Raw genomic sequence first — 18,100 nt, forward strand, 5'->3', positions numbered from 1 at the left:
GCAAAAAGCTAACAGTGTGGGCCTCCTCCATATCCCCTCATAGCCCACACCTTTCCATCTCCAATGTATAATACATGCAATTTCTGCCATGTAATGTAGCTACGTAGACAGACATGCCTAATAATTACGCGGCCTTTGTGGCTGCGTTTCTTAGAATATGAGCAGATAGATGTAAGTGCACCTAGCAAAAAAGACTGTTAGCAAAAAGCTAACAGTGTGGGCCTCCTCCATATCCCCTCATAGCCCACACCTTTCCATCTCTAATGTATAATACGTGCGATTTCTGCCTTGTAATGTAGCTACGTAGACAGACATGCCTAATAATTACGCGTCCTTTGTGGCTGCGTTTCTTAGAATATGAGCAGATAGATATAAGCGCACCTAGCAAAAAAAACTGTTAGCAAAAAGCTAACAGTGTGGGCCTCCTCCATATCCCCTCATAGCCCACACCTTTCCATCTCTAATGTATAATACGTGCGATTTCTGCCTTGTAATGTAGCTACGTAGACAGACATGCCTAATAATTACGCGTCCTTTGTGGCTGCGTTTCTTAGAATATGAGCAGATAGATATAAGCGCACCTAGCAAAAAAAACTGTTAGCAAAAAGCTAACAGTGTGGGCCTCCTCCATATCCCCTCATAGCCCACACCTTTCCATCTCCAATGTATAATAGGTGCGATTTCTGCCTTTTAATGTAGCTACGTAGACGGACATGCCCAATAATTACGCATCCTTTGTGGCTGCGTTTTTTAGAGTACGAATAGATAGATGTAAGCGCATCTAGCAAAAAAAAATTGTTAGCAAAATCCTAACAGTGTGGGCCTCCTCCATATCCCCTCATAGCCCATACCTTTCCATCTCCAATGTACAGTAGGTGCGACTTCTGCTTTGTAATGCAGCTACGTAGATGGATGTGACTAATATTTACGCAACCTTTGTGGCTGCGTTTCTTAGAATATGTGCGGATAGATGTAAGCGCACCTAGTAAAAAAACTGTTAGCAAAAGCTAACAGTGTGGGCCTCCTCCATATCCCCTCATAGCCCACACCTTTCCATCTCCAATGTATAATACGTGCAATTTCTGCCTTGTAATGTAGCTACGTAGACAGACATGCCTAATAATTACGCGTCCTTTGTGGCTGCGTTTCTTAGAATATGAGCAGATAGATGTAAACGCACCTAGCAAAAAAAACTATTAGCAAAAAGCTAACAGTGTGGGCCTCCTCCATATCCCCTCATAGCCCACACCTTTCCATCTCCAATGTATAATAGGTGCGATTTCTGCCTTTTAATGTAGCTACGTAGACGGACATGCCCAATAATTACGCGTCCTTTGTGGCTGCGTTTTTTAGAGTACGAATAGATAGATGTAAGCGCATCTAGCAAAAAAAAATTGTTAGCAAAATCCTAACAGTGTGGGCCTCCTCCATATCCCCTCATAGCCCATACCTTTCCATCTCCAATGTACAGTAGGTGCGAATTCTGCTTTGTAATGCAGCTACGTAGATGGATGTGACTAATATTTACGCAACCTTTGTGGCTGCGTTTCTTAGAATATGTGCAGATAGATGTAAGCGCACCTAGCAAAAAAACCTGTTAGCAAAATGCTAACAGTGTGGGCCTCCTCCATATCCCCTCATAGCCCACACCTTTCCATCTTCAATGTATAATACATGCAATTTCTGCCATGTAATGTAGCTACGTAGACAGACATGCCTAATAATTACGCGTCCTTTGTGGCTGCGTTTCTTAGAATATGAGCAGATAGATGTAAGTGCACCTAGCAATAAAAACTGTTAGCAAAAAGCTAACAGTGTGGGCCTCCTCCATATCCCCTCATAGCCCACACCTTTCCATCTTCAATGTATAATACGTGCGATTTCTGCCTTGTAATGTAGCTACGTAGACAGACATGCCTAATAATTACGCGTCCTTTGTGGCTGCGTTTCTTAGAATATGAGCAGATAGATGTAAGCGCACCTAGCAAAAAAAACTGTTAGCAAAAAGCTAACAGTGTGAGCCTCCTCCATATCCCCTCATAGCCCACACCTTTCCATCTCCAATGTATAATACGTGCGATTTCTGCCTTGTAATGTAGCTACGTAGACAGACATGCCTAATAATTACGCGTCCTTTGTGGCTGCGTTTCTTAGAATATGAGCAGATAGATGTAAGCGCACCTAGCAAAAAAAACTGTTAGCAAAAAGCTAACAGTGTGAGCCTCCTCCATATCCCCTCATAGCCCACACCTTTCCATCTCCAATGTATAATACGTGCGATTTCTGCCTTGTAATGTAGCTACGTAGACGGACATGCCCAATAATTACGCGTCCTTTGTGGCTGCGTTTCTTAGAGTATGAATAGATAGATGTAAGCGCATCTAGCAAAAAGCTAACAGTGTGGGCCTCCTCCATATCCCCTCATAGCCCATACCTTTCCATCTCCAATGTACAGTAGGTGCGAATTCTGCTTTGTAATGCAGCTACGTAGATGGATGTGACTAATATTTACGCAACCTTTGTGGCTGCGTTTCTTAGAATATGTGCAGATAGATGTAAGCGCACCTAGCAAAAAAAACTGTTAGCAAAAAGCTAACAGTGTGGGCCTCCTCCATATCCCCTCATAGCCCACACCTTTCCATCTCCAATGTATAATACATGCAATTTCTGCCATGTAATGTAGCTACGTAGACAGACATGCCTAATAATTACGCGTCCTTTGTGGCTGCGTTTCTTAGAATATGAGCAGATAGATATAAGCGCACCTAGCAAAAAAAACTGTTAGCAAAAAGCTAACAGTGTGGGCCTCCTCCATATCCCCTCATAGCCCACACCTTTCCATCTCTAATGTATAATAGGTGCGATTTCTGCCTTTTAATGTAGCTACGTAGACGGACATGCCCAATAATTACGCGTCCTTTGTGGCTGCGTTTCTTAGAGTATGAATAGATAGATGTAAGCGCATCTAGCAAAAAGCTAACAGTGTGGGCCTCCTCCATATCCCCTCATAGCCCACACCTTTCCATCTCCAATGTATAATAGGTGCGATTTCTGCCTTTTAATGTAGCTACGTAGACGGACATGCCCAGTAATTACGCGTCCTTTGTGGCTGCGTTTCTTAGAGTACGAATAGATAGATGTAAGCGCATCTAGCAAAAAAAAATTGTTAGCAAAAAGCTAACAGTGTGGGCCTCCTCCATATCCCCTCATAGCCCGTACCTTTCCATCTCCAATGTACAGTAGGTGCGAATTCTGCTTTGTAATGCAGCTACGTGGATGGATATGACTAATATTTACGCAACCTTTGTGGCTGCGTTTCTTAGAATATGAGCAGATAGATGTAAGCGCACCTAGCAAAAAAAACTGTTAGCAAAAAGCTAACAGTGTGGGCCTCCTCCATATCCCCTCATAACCCACACCTTTCCATCTCCAATGTATAATAGGTGCGATTTCTGCCTTTTAATGTAGCTACGTAGACGGACATGCCCAATAATTACGCGTCCTTTGTGGCTGCGTTTCTTAGAGTATGAATAGATAGATGTAAGTGCACCTAGTAAAAAAAATTGTTACCAAAAAGCTAACACTGTGGGCCTCCTCCATATCCCCTCATAGCCCACACCTTTCCATCTCCAATGTATAATAGGTGCGATTTCTGCCTTGTAATGTAGCTACGTAGACAGACATGCCTAATAATTACGCGTCCTTTGTGGCTGCGTTTCTTAGAATATGAGCAGATAGATGTAAACGCACCTAGCAAAAAAAACTGTTAGCAAAAAGCTAACAGTGTGGGCCTCCTCCATATCCCCTCATAGCCCACACCTTTCCATCTCCAATGTATAATAGGTGCGATTTCTGCCTTTTAATGTAGCTACGTAGACGGACATGCCCAATAATTACGCGTCCTTTGTGGCTGCGTTTTTTAGAGTACGAATAGATAGATGTAAGCGCATCTAGCAAAAAAAAATTGTTAGCAAAATCCTAACAGTGTGGGCCTCCTCCATATCCCCTCATAGCCCATACCTTTCCATCTCCAATGTACAGTAGGTGCGAATTCGGCTTTGTAATGCAGCTACGTAGATGGATGTGACTAATATTTACGCAACCTTTGTGGCTGCGTTTCTTAGAATATGTGCAGGTAGATGTAAGCGCACCTAGCAAAAAAACCTGTTAGCAAAAAGCTAACAGTGTGGGCCTCCTCCATATCCCCTCATAGCCCACACCTTTCCATCTCCAATGTATAATACATGCAATTTCTGCCATGTAATGTAGCTACGTAGACAGACATGCCTAATAATTACGCGTCCTTTGTGGCTGCGTTTCTTAGAATATGAGCAGATAGATGTAAGTGCACCTAGCAAAAAAAACTGTTAGCAAAAAGCTAACAGTGTGGGCCTCCTCCATATCCCCTCATAGCCCACACCTTTCCATCTTCAATGTATAATACGTGCGATTTCTGCCTTGTAATGTAGCTACGTAGGCAGACATGCCTAATAATTACGCGTCCTTTGTGGCTGCGTTTCTTAGAATATGAGCAGATAGATGTAAGCGCACCTAGCAAAAAAAACTGTTAGCAAAAAGCTAACAGTGTGAGCCTCCTCCATATCCCCTCATAGCCCACACCTTTCCATCTCCAATGTATAATACGTGCGATTTCTGCCTTGTAATGTAGCTACGTAGACAGACATGCCTAATAATTACGCGTCCTTTGTGGCTGCGTTTCTTAGAATATGAGCAGATAGATATAAGCGCACCTAGCCAAAAAAAACTGTTAGCAAAAAGCTAACAGTGTGGGCCTCCTCCATATCCCCTCATAGCCCACACCTTTCCATCTCCAATGTATAATAGGTGCGATTTCTGCCTTTTAATGTAGCTACGTAGACGGACATGCCCAATAATTACGCGTCCTTTGTGGCTGCGTTTCTTAGAGTATGAATAGATAGATGTAAGCGCATCTAGCAAAAAGCTAACAGTGTGGGCCTCCTCCATATCCCCTCATAGCCCACACCTTTCCATCTCCAATGTATAATAGGTGCGATTTCTGCTTTTTAATGTAGCTACGTAGACGGACATGCCCAATAATTACGCGTCCTTTGTGGCTGCATTTCTTAGAGTACGAATAGATAGATGTAAGCGCATCTAGCAAAAAAAAATTGTTAGCAAAAAGCTGACAGTGTGGGCCTCCTCCATATCCCCTCATAGCCCATACCTTTCCATCTCCAATGTACAGTAGGTGCGAATTCTGCTTTGTAATGCAGCTACGTAGATGGATGTGACTAATATTTACGCAACCTTTGTGGCTGCGTTTCTTAGAATATGTGCAGATAGATGTAAGCGCACCTAGCAAAAAAAACTGTTAGCAAAAAGCTAACAGTGTGGGCCTCCTCCATATCCCCTCATAGCCCACACCTTTCCATCTCCAATGTATAATACATGCAATTTCTGCCATGTAATGTAGCTACGTAGACAGACATGCCTAATAATTACGCGTCCTTTGTGGCTGCGTTTCTTAGAATATGAGCAGATAGATGTAAGTGCACCTAGCAAAAAAGACTGTTAGCAAAAAGCTAACAGTGTGGGCCTCCTCCATATCCCCTCATAGCCCACACCTTTCCATCTCCAATGTATAATACATGCAATTTCTGCCATGTAATGTAGCTACGTAGACAGACATGCCTAATAATTACGCGTCCTTTGTGGCTGCGTTTCTTAGAATATGAGCAGATAGATGTAAGTGCACCTAGCAAAAAAAACTGTTAGCAAAAAGCTAACAGTGTGGGCCTCCTCCATATCCCCTCATAGCCCACACCTTTCCATCTTCAATGTATAATACGTGCGATTTCTGCCTTGTAATGTAGCTACGTAGGCAGACATGCCTAATAATTACGCGTCCTTTGTGGCTGCGTTTCTTAGAATATGAGCAGATAGATGTAAGCGCACCTAGCAAAAAAAACTGTTAGCAAAAAGCTAACAGTGTGAGCCTCCTCCATATCCCCTCATAGCCCACACCTTTCCATCTCCAATGTATAATACGTGCGATTTCTGCCTTGTAATGTAGCTACGTAGACAGACATGCCTAATAATTACGCGTCCTTTGTGGCTGCGTTTCTTAGAATATGAGCAGATAGATATAAGCGCACCTAGCCAAAAAAAACTGTTAGCAAAAAGCTAACAGTGTGGGCCTCCTCCATATCCCCTCATAGCCCACACCTTTCCATCTCCAATGTATAATAGGTGCGATTTCTGCCTTTTAATGTAGCTACGTAGACGGACATGCCCAATAATTACGCGTCCTTTGTGGCTGCGTTTCTTAGAGTATGAATAGATAGATGTAAGCGCATCTAGCAAAAAGCTAACAGTGTGGGCCTCCTCCATATCCCCTCATAGCCCACACCTTTCCATCTCCAATGTATAATAGGTGCGATTTCTGCTTTTTAATGTAGCTACGTAGACGGACATGCCCAATAATTACGCGTCCTTTGTGGCTGCATTTCTTAGAGTACGAATAGATAGATGTAAGCGCATCTAGCAAAAAAAAATTGTTAGCAAAAAGCTGACAGTGTGGGCCTCCTCCATATCCCCTCATAGCCCATACCTTTCCATCTCCAATGTACAGTAGGTGCGAATTCTGCTTTGTAATGCAGCTACGTAGATGGATGTGACTAATATTTACGCAACCTTTGTGGCTGCGTTTCTTAGAATATGTGCAGATAGATGTAAGCGCACCTAGCAAAAAAAACTGTTAGCAAAAAGCTAACAGTGTGGGCCTCCTCCATATCCCCTCATAGCCCACACCTTTCCATCTCCAATGTATAATACATGCAATTTCTGCCATGTAATGTAGCTACGTAGACAGACATGCCTAATAATTACGCGTCCTTTGTGGCTGCGTTTCTTAGAATATGAGCAGATAGATGTAAGTGCACCTAGCAAAAAAGACTGTTAGCAAAAAGCTAACAGTGTGGGCCTCCTCCATATCCCCTCATAGCCCACACCTTTCCATCTCTAATGTATAATACGTGCGATTTCTGCCTTGTAATGTAGCTACGTAGACAGACATGCCTAATAATTACGCGTCCTTTGTGGCTGCGTTTCTTAGAATATGAGCAGATAGATATAAGCGCACCTAGCAAAAAAAACTGTTAGCAAAAAGCTAACAGTGTGGGCCTCCTCCATATCCCCTCATAGCCCACACCTTTCCATCTCCAATGTATAATAGGTGCGATTTCTGCCTTTTAATGTAGCTACGTAGACGGACATGCCCAATAATTACGCGTCCTTTGTGGCTGCGTTTCTTAGAGTATGAATAGATAGATGTAAGCGCATCTAGAAAAAAAATTGGTAAGCAAAAAGCTAACAGTGTGGGCCTCCTCCATATCCCCTCATAGCCCACACCTTTCCATCTCCAATGTACAGTAGGTGCGATTTCTGCCATGTAATGTAGCTACGTAGACAGACATGCCTAATAATTACGCGTCCTTTGTGGCTGCGTTTCTTAGAATATGAGCAGATAGATGTAAGCGCACCTAGCAAAAAAAACTGTTAGCAAAAAGCTAACAGTGTGGGCCTCCTCCATATCCCCTCATAGCCCACACCTTTCCATCTCCAATGTATAATACATGCAATTTCTGCCATGTAATGTAGCTACGTAGACAGACATGCCTAATAATTACGCGTCCTTTGTGGCTGCGTTTCTTAGAATATGAGCAGATAGATGTAAGTGCACCTAGCAGAAAAAACTGTTAGCAAAAAGCTAACAGTGTGGGCCTCCTCCATATCCCCTCATAGCCCACACCTTTCCATCTTCAATGTATAATACGTGCGATTTCTGCCTTGTAATGCAGCTACGTAGACAGACATGCCTAATAATTACGCGTCCTTTGTGGCTGCGTTTCTTAGAATATGAGCAGATAGATGTAAGCGCACCTAGCAAAAAAAACTGTTAGCAAAAAGCTAACAGTGTGAGCCTCCTCCATATCCCCTCATAGCCCACACCTTTCCATCTCCAATGTATAATACGTGCGATTTCTGCCTTGTAATGTAGCTACGTAGACAGACATGCCTAATAATTACGCGTCCTTTGTGGCTGCGTTTCTTAGAATATGAGCAGATAGATATAAGCGCACCTAGCAAAAAAAACTGTTAGCAAAAAGCTAACAGTGTGGGCCTCCTCCATATGCCCTCATAGCCCACACCTTTCCATCTCCAATGTATAATAGGTGCGATTTCTGCCTTTTAATGTAGCTACGTAGACGGACATGCCCAATAATTACGCGTCCTTTGTGGCTGCATTTCTTAGAGTATGAATAGATAGATGTAAGCGCATCTAGCAAAAAGCTAACAGTGTGGGCCTCCTCCATATCCCCTCATAGCCCACACCTTTCCATCTCCAATGTATAATAGGTGCGATTTCTGCCTTTTAATGTAGCTACGTAGACGGACATGCCCAATAATTACGCTTCATTTGTGGCTGCATTTCTTAGAGTACGAATAGATAGATGTAAGCGCATCTAGCAAAAAAAAATTGTTAGCAAAAAGCTAACAGTGTGGGCCTCCTCCATATCCCCTCATAGCCCATACCTTTCCATCTCCAATGTACAGTAGGTGCGAATTCTGCTTTGTAATGCAGCTACGTAGATGGATGTGACTAATATTTACGCAACCTTTGTGGCTGCGTTTCTTAGAATATGTGCAGATAGATGTAAGCGCACCTAGCAAAAAAAACTGTTAGCAAAAAGCTAACAGTGTGGGCCTCCTCCATATCATCCCCTCATAGCCCACACCTTTCCATCTCCAATGTATAATACATGCAATTTCTGCCATGTAATGTAGCTACGTAGACAGACATGCCTAATAATTACGCGTCCTTTGTGGCTGCGTTTCTTAGAATATGAGCAGATAGATGTAAGTGCACCTAGCAAAAAAGACTGTTAGCAAAAAGCTAACAGTGTGGGCCTCCTCCATATCCCCTCATAGCCCACACCTTTCCATCTCCAATGTATAATACGTGCGATTTCTGCCTTGTAATGTAGCTACGTAGACGGACATGCCCAATAATTACGCGTCCTTTGTGGCTGCGTTTCTTAGAGTATGAATAGATAGATGTAAGCGCATCTAGAAAAAAAAATTGTTAGCAAAAAGCTAACAGTGTGGGCCTCCTCCATATCCCCTCATAGCCCACACCTTTCCATCTCCAATGTACAGTAGGTGCGATTTCTGCCATGTAATGTAGCTACGTAGACAGACATGCCTAATAATTATGCGACCTTTGTGGCTGCGTTTCTTAGAATATGAGCAGATAGATGTAAGCGCACCTAGCAAAAAAAACTGTTAGCAAAAAGCTAACAGTGTGGGCCTCCTCCATATCCCCTCATAGCCCACACCTTTCCATCTCCAATGTATAATACATGCAATTTCTGCCATTTAATGTAGCTACGTAGACAGACATGCCTAATAATTACGCGTCCTTTGTGGCTGCGTTTCTTAGAATATGAGCAGATAGATGTAAGTGCACCTAGCAGAAAAAACTGTTAGCAAAAAGCTAACAGTGTGGGCCTCCTCCATATCCCCTCATAGCCCACACCTTTCCATCTTCAATGTATAATACGTGCGATTTCTGCCTTGTAATGCAGCTACGTAGACAGACATGCCTAATAATTACGCGTCCTTTGTGGCTGCGTTTCTTAGAATATGAGCAGATAGATGTAAGCGCACCTAGCAAAAAGCTAACAGTGTGGGCCTCCTCCATATCCCCTCATAGCCCACACCTTTCCATCTCCAATGTATAATAGGTGCGATTTCTGCCTTTTAATGTAGCTACGTAGACGGACATGCCCAATAATTACGCTTCATTTGTGGCTGCATTTCTTAGAGTACGAATAGATAGATGTAAGCGCATCTAGCAAAAAAAAATTGTTAGCAAAAAGCTAACAGTGTGGGCCTCCTCCATATCCCCTCATAGCCCATACCTTTCCATCTCCAATGTACAGTAGGTGCGAATTCTGCTTTGTAATGCAGCTACGTAGATGGATGTGACTAATATTTACGCAACCTTTGTGGCTGCGTTTCTTAGAATATGTGCAGATAGATGTAAGCGCACCTAGCAAAAAAAACTGTTAGCAAAAAGCTAACAGTGTGGGCCTCCTCCATATCATCCCCTCATAGCCCACACCTTTCCATCTCCAATGTATAATACATGCAATTTCTGCCATGTAATGTAGCTACGTAGACAGACATGCCTAATAATTACGCGTCCTTTGTGGCTGCGTTTCTTAGAATATGAGCAGATAGATATAAGCGCACCTAGCCAAAAAAAACTGTTAGCAAAAAGCTAACAGTGTGGGCCTCCTCCATATCCCCTCATAGCCCACACCTTTCCATCTCCAATGTATAATAGGTGCGATTTCTGCCTTTTAATGTAGCTACGTAGACGGACATGCCCAATAATTACGCGTCCTTTGTGGCTGCGTTTCTTAGAGTATGAATAGATAGATGTAAGCGCATCTAGCAAAAAGCTAACAGTGTGGGCCTCCTCCATATCCCCTCATAGCCCACACCTTTCCATCTCTAATGTATAATACGTGCGATTTCTGCCTTGTAATGTAGCTACGTAGACAGACATGCCTAATAATTACGCGTCCTTTGTGGCTGCGTTTCTTAGAATATGAGCAGATAGATATAAGCGCACCTAGCAAAAAAAACTGTTAGCAAAAAGCTAACAGTGTGGGCCTCCTCCATATCCCCTCATAGCCCACACCTTTCCATCTCCAATGTATAATAGGTGCGATTTCTGCCTTTTAATGTAGCTACGTAGACGGACATGCCCAATAATTACGCGTCCTTTGTGGCTGCGTTTCTTAGAGTATGAATAGATAGATGTAAGCGCATCTAGAAAAAAAATTGGTAAGCAAAAAGCTAACAGTGTGGGCCTCCTCCATATCCCCTCATAGCCCACACCTTTCCATCTCCAATGTACAGTAGGTGCGATTTCTGCCATGTAATGTAGCTACGTAGACAGACATGCCTAATAATTACGCGTCCTTTGTGGCTGCGTTTCTTAGAATATGAGCAGATAGATGTAAGCGCACCTAGCAAAAAAAACTGTTAGCAAAAAGCTAACAGTGTGGGCCTCCTCCATATCCCCTCATAGCCCACACCTTTCCATCTCCAATGTATAATACATGCAATTTCTGCCATGTAATGTAGCTACGTAGACAGACATGCCTAATAATTACGCGTCCTTTGTGGCTGCGTTTCTTAGAATATGAGCAGATAGATGTAAGTGCACCTAGCAGAAAAAACTGTTAGCAAAAAGCTAACAGTGTGGGCCTCCTCCATATCCCCTCATAGCCCACACCTTTCCATCTTCAATGTATAATACGTGCGATTTCTGCCTTGTAATGCAGCTACGTAGACAGACATGCCTAATAATTACGCGTCCTTTGTGGCTGCGTTTCTTAGAATATGAGCAGATAGATGTAAGCGCACCTAGCAAAAAAAACTGTTAGCAAAAAGCTAACAGTGTGAGCCTCCTCCATATCCCCTCATAGCCCACACCTTTCCATCTCCAATGTATAATACGTGCGATTTCTGCCTTGTAATGTAGCTACGTAGACAGACATGCCTAATAATTACGCGTCCTTTGTGGCTGCGTTTCTTAGAATATGAGCAGATAGATATAAGCGCACCTAGCAAAAAAAACTGTTAGCAAAAAGCTAACAGTGTGGGCCTCCTCCATATGCCCTCATAGCCCACACCTTTCCATCTCCAATGTATAATAGGTGCGATTTCTGCCTTTTAATGTAGCTACGTAGACGGACATGCCCAATAATTACGCGTCCTTTGTGGCTGCATTTCTTAGAGTATGAATAGATAGATGTAAGCGCATCTAGCAAAAAGCTAACAGTGTGGGCCTCCTCCATATCCCCTCATAGCCCACACCTTTCCATCTCCAATGTATAATAGGTGCGATTTCTGCCTTTTAATGTAGCTACGTAGACGGACATGCCCAATAATTACGCTTCATTTGTGGCTGCATTTCTTAGAGTACGAATAGATAGATGTAAGCGCATCTAGCAAAAAAAAATTGTTAGCAAAAAGCTAACAGTGTGGGCCTCCTCCATATCCCCTCATAGCCCATACCTTTCCATCTCCAATGTACAGTAGGTGCGAATTCTGCTTTGTAATGCAGCTACGTAGATGGATGTGACTAATATTTACGCAACCTTTGTGGCTGCGTTTCTTAGAATATGTGCAGATAGATGTAAGCGCACCTAGCAAAAAAAACTGTTAGCAAAAAGCTAACAGTGTGGGCCTCCTCCATATCATCCCCTCATAGCCCACACCTTTCCATCTCCAATGTATAATACATGCAATTTCTGCCATGTAATGTAGCTACGTAGACAGACATGCCTAATAATTACGCGTCCTTTGTGGCTGCGTTTCTTAGAATATGAGCAGATAGATGTAAGTGCACCTAGCAAAAAAGACTGTTAGCAAAAAGCTAACAGTGTGGGCCTCCTCCATATCCCCTCATAGCCCACACCTTTCCATCTCCAATGTATAATACGTGCGATTTCTGCCTTGTAATGTAGCTACGTAGACGGACATGCCCAATAATTACGCGTCCTTTGTGGCTGCGTTTCTTAGAGTATGAATAGATAGATGTAAGCGCATCTAGAAAAAAAAATTGTTAGCAAAAAGCTAACAGTGTGGGCCTCCTCCATATCCCCTCATAGCCCACACCTTTCCATCTCCAATGTACAGTAGGTGCGATTTCTGCCATGTAATGTAGCTACGTAGACAGACATGCCTAATAATTATGCGACCTTTGTGGCTGCGTTTCTTAGAATATGAGCAGATAGATGTAAGCGCACCTAGCAAAAAAAACTGTTAGCAAAAAGCTAACAGTGTGGGCCTCCTCCATATCCCCTCATAGCCCACACCTTTCCATCTCCAATGTATAATACATGCAATTTCTGCCATTTAATGTAGCTACGTAGACAGACATGCCTAATAATTACGCGTCCTTTGTGGCTGCGTTTCTTAGAATATGAGCAGATAGATGTAAGTGCACCTAGCAGAAAAAACTGTTAGCAAAAAGCTAACAGTGTGGGCCTCCTCCATATCCCCTCATAGCCCACACCTTTCCATCTTCAATGTATAATACGTGCGATTTCTGCCTTGTAATGCAGCTACGTAGACAGACATGCCTAATAATTACGCGTCCTTTGTGGCTGCGTTTCTTAGAATATGAGCAGATAGATGTAAGCGCACCTAGCAAAAAGCTAACAGTGTGGGCCTCCTCCATATCCCCTCATAGCCCACACCTTTCCATCTCCAATGTATAATAGGTGCGATTTCTGCCTTTTAATGTAGCTACGTAGACGGACATGCCCAATAATTACGCTTCATTTGTGGCTGCATTTCTTAGAGTACGAATAGATAGATGTAAGCGCATCTAGCAAAAAAAAATTGTTAGCAAAAAGCTAACAGTGTGGGCCTCCTCCATATCCCCTCATAGCCCATACCTTTCCATCTCCAATGTACAGTAGGTGCGAATTCTGCTTTGTAATGCAGCTACGTAGATGGATGTGACTAATATTTACGCAACCTTTGTGGCTGCGTTTCTTAGAATATGTGCAGATAGATGTAAGCGCACCTAGCAAAAAAAACTGTTAGCAAAAAGCTAACAGTGTGGGCCTCCTCCATATCATCCCCTCATAGCCCACACCTTTCCATCTCCAATGTATAATACATGCAATTTCTGCCATGTAATGTAGCTACGTAGACAGACATGCCTAATAATTACGCGTCCTTTGTGGCTGCGTTTCTTAGAATATGAGCAGATAGATATAAGCGCACCTAGCCAAAAAAAACTGTTAGCAAAAAGCTAACAGTGTGGGCCTCCTCCATATCCCCTCATAGCCCACACCTTTCCATCTCCAATGTATAATAGGTGCGATTTCTGCCTTTTAATGTAGCTACGTAGACGGACATGCCCAATAATTACGCGTCCTTTGTGGCTGCGTTTCTTAGAGTATGAATAGATAGATGTAAGCGCATCTAGCAAAAAGCTAACAGTGTGGGCCTCCTCCATATCCCCTCATAGCCCACACCTTTCCATCTCCAATGTATAATAGGTGCGATTTCTGCTTTTTAATGTAGCTACGTAGACGGACATGCCCAATAATTACGCGTCCTTTGTGGCTGCATTTCTTAGAGTACGAATAGATAGATGTAAGCGCATCTAGCAAAAAAAAATTGTTAGCAAAAAGCTGACAGTGTGGGCCTCCTCCATATCCCCTCATAGCCCATACCTTTCCATCTCCAATGTACAGTAGGTGCGAATTCTGCTTTGTAATGCAGCTACGTAGATGGATGTGACTAATATTTACGCAACCTTTGTGGCTGCGTTTCTTAGAATATGTGCAGATAGATGTAAGCGCACCTAGCAAAAAAAACTGTTAGCAAAAAGCTAACAGTGTGGGCCTCCTCCATATCCCCTCATAGCCCACACCTTTCCATCTCCAATGTATAATAGGTGCGATTTCTGCCTTTTAATGTAGCTACGTAGACGGACATGCCCAATAATTACGCGTCCTTTGTGGCTGCATTTCTTAGAGTATGAATAGATAGATGTAAGCGCATCTAGCAAAAAGCTAACAGTGTGGGCCTCCTCCATATCCCCTCATAGCCCACACCTTTCCATCTCCAATGTATAATAGGTGCGATTTCTGCCTTTTAATGTAGCTACGTAGACGGACATGCCCAATAATTACGCGTCCTTTGTGGCTGCGTTTCTTAGAGTATGAATAGATAGATGTAAGCGCATCTAGAAAAAAAATTGGTAAGCAAAAAGCTAACAGTGTGGGCCTCCTCCATATCCCCTCATAGCCCACACCTTTCCATCTCCAATGTACAGTAGGTGCGATTTCTGCCATGTAATGTAGCTACGTAGACAGACATGCCTAATAATTACGCGTCCTTTGTGGCTGCGTTTCTTAGAATATGAGCAGATAGATGTAAGCGCACCTAGCAAAAAAAACTGTTAGCAAAAAGCTAACAGTGTGGGCCTCCTCCATATCCCCTCATAGCCCACACCTTTCCATCTCCAATGTATAATACATGCAATTTCTGCCATGTAATGTAGCTACGTAGACAGACATGCCTAATAATTACGCGTCCTTTGTGGCTGCGTTTCTTAGAATATGAGCAGATAGATGTAAGTGCACCTAGCAGAAAAAACTGTTAGCAAAAAGCTAACAGTGTGGGCCTCCTCCATATCCCCTCATAGCCCACACCTTTCCATCTTCAATGTATAATACGTGCGATTTCTGCCTTGTAATGCAGCTACGTAGACAGACATGCCTAATAATTACGCGTCCTTTGTGGCTGCGTTTCTTAGAATATGAGCAGATAGATGTAAGCGCACCTAGCAAAAAAAACTGTTAGCAAAAAGCTAACAGTGTGAGCCTCCTCCATATCCCCTCATAGCCCACACCTTTCCATCTCCAATGTATAATACGTGCGATTTCTGCCTTGTAATGTAGCTACGTAGACAGACATGCCTAATAATTACGCGTCCTTTGTGGCTGCGTTTCTTAGAATATGAGCAGATAGATATAAGCGCACCTAGCAAAAAAAACTGTTAGCAAAAAGCTAACAGTGTGGGCCTCCTCCATATCCCCTCATAGCCCACACCTTTCCATCTCCAATGTATAATAGGTGCGATTTCTGCCTTTTAATGTAGCTACGTAGACGGACATGCCCAATAATTACGCGTCCTTTGTGGCTGCATTTCTTAGAGTATGAATAGATAGATGTAAGCGCATCTAGCAAAAAGCTAACAGTGTGGGCCTCCTCCATATCCCCTCATAGCCCACACCTTTCCATCTCCAATGTATAATAGGTGCGATTTCTGCCTTTTAATGTAGCTACGTAGACGGACATGCCCAATAATTACGCTTCATTTGTGGCTGCATTTCTTAGAGTACGAATAGATAGATGTAAGCGCATCTAGCAAAAAAAAATTGTTAGCAAAAAGCTAACAGTGTGGGCCTCCTCCATATCCCCTCATAGCCCATACCTTTCCATCTCCAATGTACAGTAGGTGCGAATTCTGCTTTGTAATGCAGCTACGTAGATGGATGTGACTAATATTTACGCAACCTTTGTGGCTGCGTTTCTTAGAATATGTGCAGATAGATGTAAGCGCACCTAGCAAAAAAAACTGTTAGCAAAAAGCTAACAGTGTGGGCCTCCTCCATATCATCCCCTCATAGCCCACACCTTTCCATCTCCAATGTATAATACATGCAATTTCTGCCATGTAATGTAGCTACGTAGACAGACATGCCTAATAATTACGCGTCCTTTGTGGCTGCGTTTCTTAGAATATGAGCAGATAGATGTAAGTGCACCTAGCAAAAAAGACTGTTAGCAAAAAGCTAACAGTGTGGGCCTCCTCCATATCCCCTCATAGCCCACACCTTTCCATCTCCAATGTATAATACGTGCGATTTCTGCCTTGTAATGTAGCTACGTAGACGGACATGCCCAATAATTACGCGTCCTTTGTGGCTGCGTTTCTTAGAGTATGAATAGAGAGATGTAAGCGCATCTAGAAAAAAAAATTGTTAGCAAAAAGCTAACAGTGTGGGCCTCCTCCATATCCCCTCATAGCCCACACCTTTCCATCTCCAATGTACAGTAGGTGCGATTTCTGCCATGTAATGTAGCTACGTAGACAGACATGCCTAATAATTACGCGACCTTTGTGGCTGCGTTTCTTAGAATATGAGCAGATAGATGTAAGCGCACCTAGCAAAAAAAACTGTTAGCAAAAAGCTAACAGTGTGGGCCTCCTCCATATCCCCTCATAGCCCACACCTTTCCATCTCCAATGTATAATACATGCAATTTCTGCCATGTAATGTAGCTACGTAGACAGACATGCCTAATAATTACGCGTCCTTTGTGGCTGCGTTTCTTAGAATATGAGCAGATAGATGTAAGTGCACCTAGCAGAAAAAACTGTTAGCAAAAAGCTAACAGTGTGGGCCTCCTCCATATCCCCTCATAGCCCAGACCTTTCCATCTTCAATGTATAATACGTGCGATTTCTGCCTTGTAATGCAGCTACGTAGACAGACATGCCTAATAATTACGCGTCCTTTGTGGCTGCGTTTCTTAGAATATGAGCAGATAGATGTAAGCGCACCTAGCAAAAAAAACTGTTAGCAAAAAGCTAACAGTGTGAGCCTCCTCCATATCCCCTCATAGCCCACACCTTTCCATCTCCAATGTATAATACGTGCGATTTCTGCCTTGTAATGTAGCTACGTAGACAGACATGCCTAATAATTACGCGTCCTTTGTGGCTGCGTTTCTTAGAATATGAGCAGATAGATATAAGCGCACCTAGCAAAAAAAACTGTTAGCAAAAAGCTAACAGTGTGGGCCTCCTCCATATCCCCTCATAGCCCACACCTTTCCATCTCCAATGTATAATAGGTGCGATTTCTGCCTTTTAATGTAGCTACGTAGACGGACATGCCCAATAATTACGCGTCCTTTGTGGCTGCGTTTCTTAGAGTATGAATAGATAGATGTAAGCGCATCTAGCAAAAAGCTAACAGTGTGGGCCTCCTCCATATCCCCTCATAGCCCACACCTTTCCATCTCCAATGTATAATAGGTGCGATTTCTGCCTTTTAATGTAGCTACGTAGACAGACATGCCCAATAATTACGCTTCATTTGTGGCTGCATTTCTTAGAGTACGAATAGATAGATGTAAGCGCATCTAGCAAAAAAAAATTGTTAGCAAAAAGCTAACAGTGTGGGCCTCCTCCATATCCCCTCATAGCCCATACCTTTCCATCTCCAATGTACAGTAGGTGCGAATTCTGCTTTGTAATGCAGCTACGTAGATGGATGTGACTAATATTTACGCAACCTTTGTGGCTGCGTTTCTTAGAATATGTGCAGATAGATGTAAGCGCACCTAGCAAAAAAAACTGTTAGCAAAAAGCTAACAGTGTGGGCCTCCTCCATATCATCCCCTCATAGCCCACACCTTTCCATCTCCAATGTATAATACA

This window comes from Eleutherodactylus coqui, chromosome 1, assembly GCF_035609145.1.
Source record: "Eleutherodactylus coqui strain aEleCoq1 chromosome 1, aEleCoq1.hap1, whole genome shotgun sequence".
NCBI classification, from domain to species: domain Eukaryota; kingdom Metazoa; phylum Chordata; class Amphibia; order Anura; family Eleutherodactylidae; genus Eleutherodactylus; species Eleutherodactylus coqui.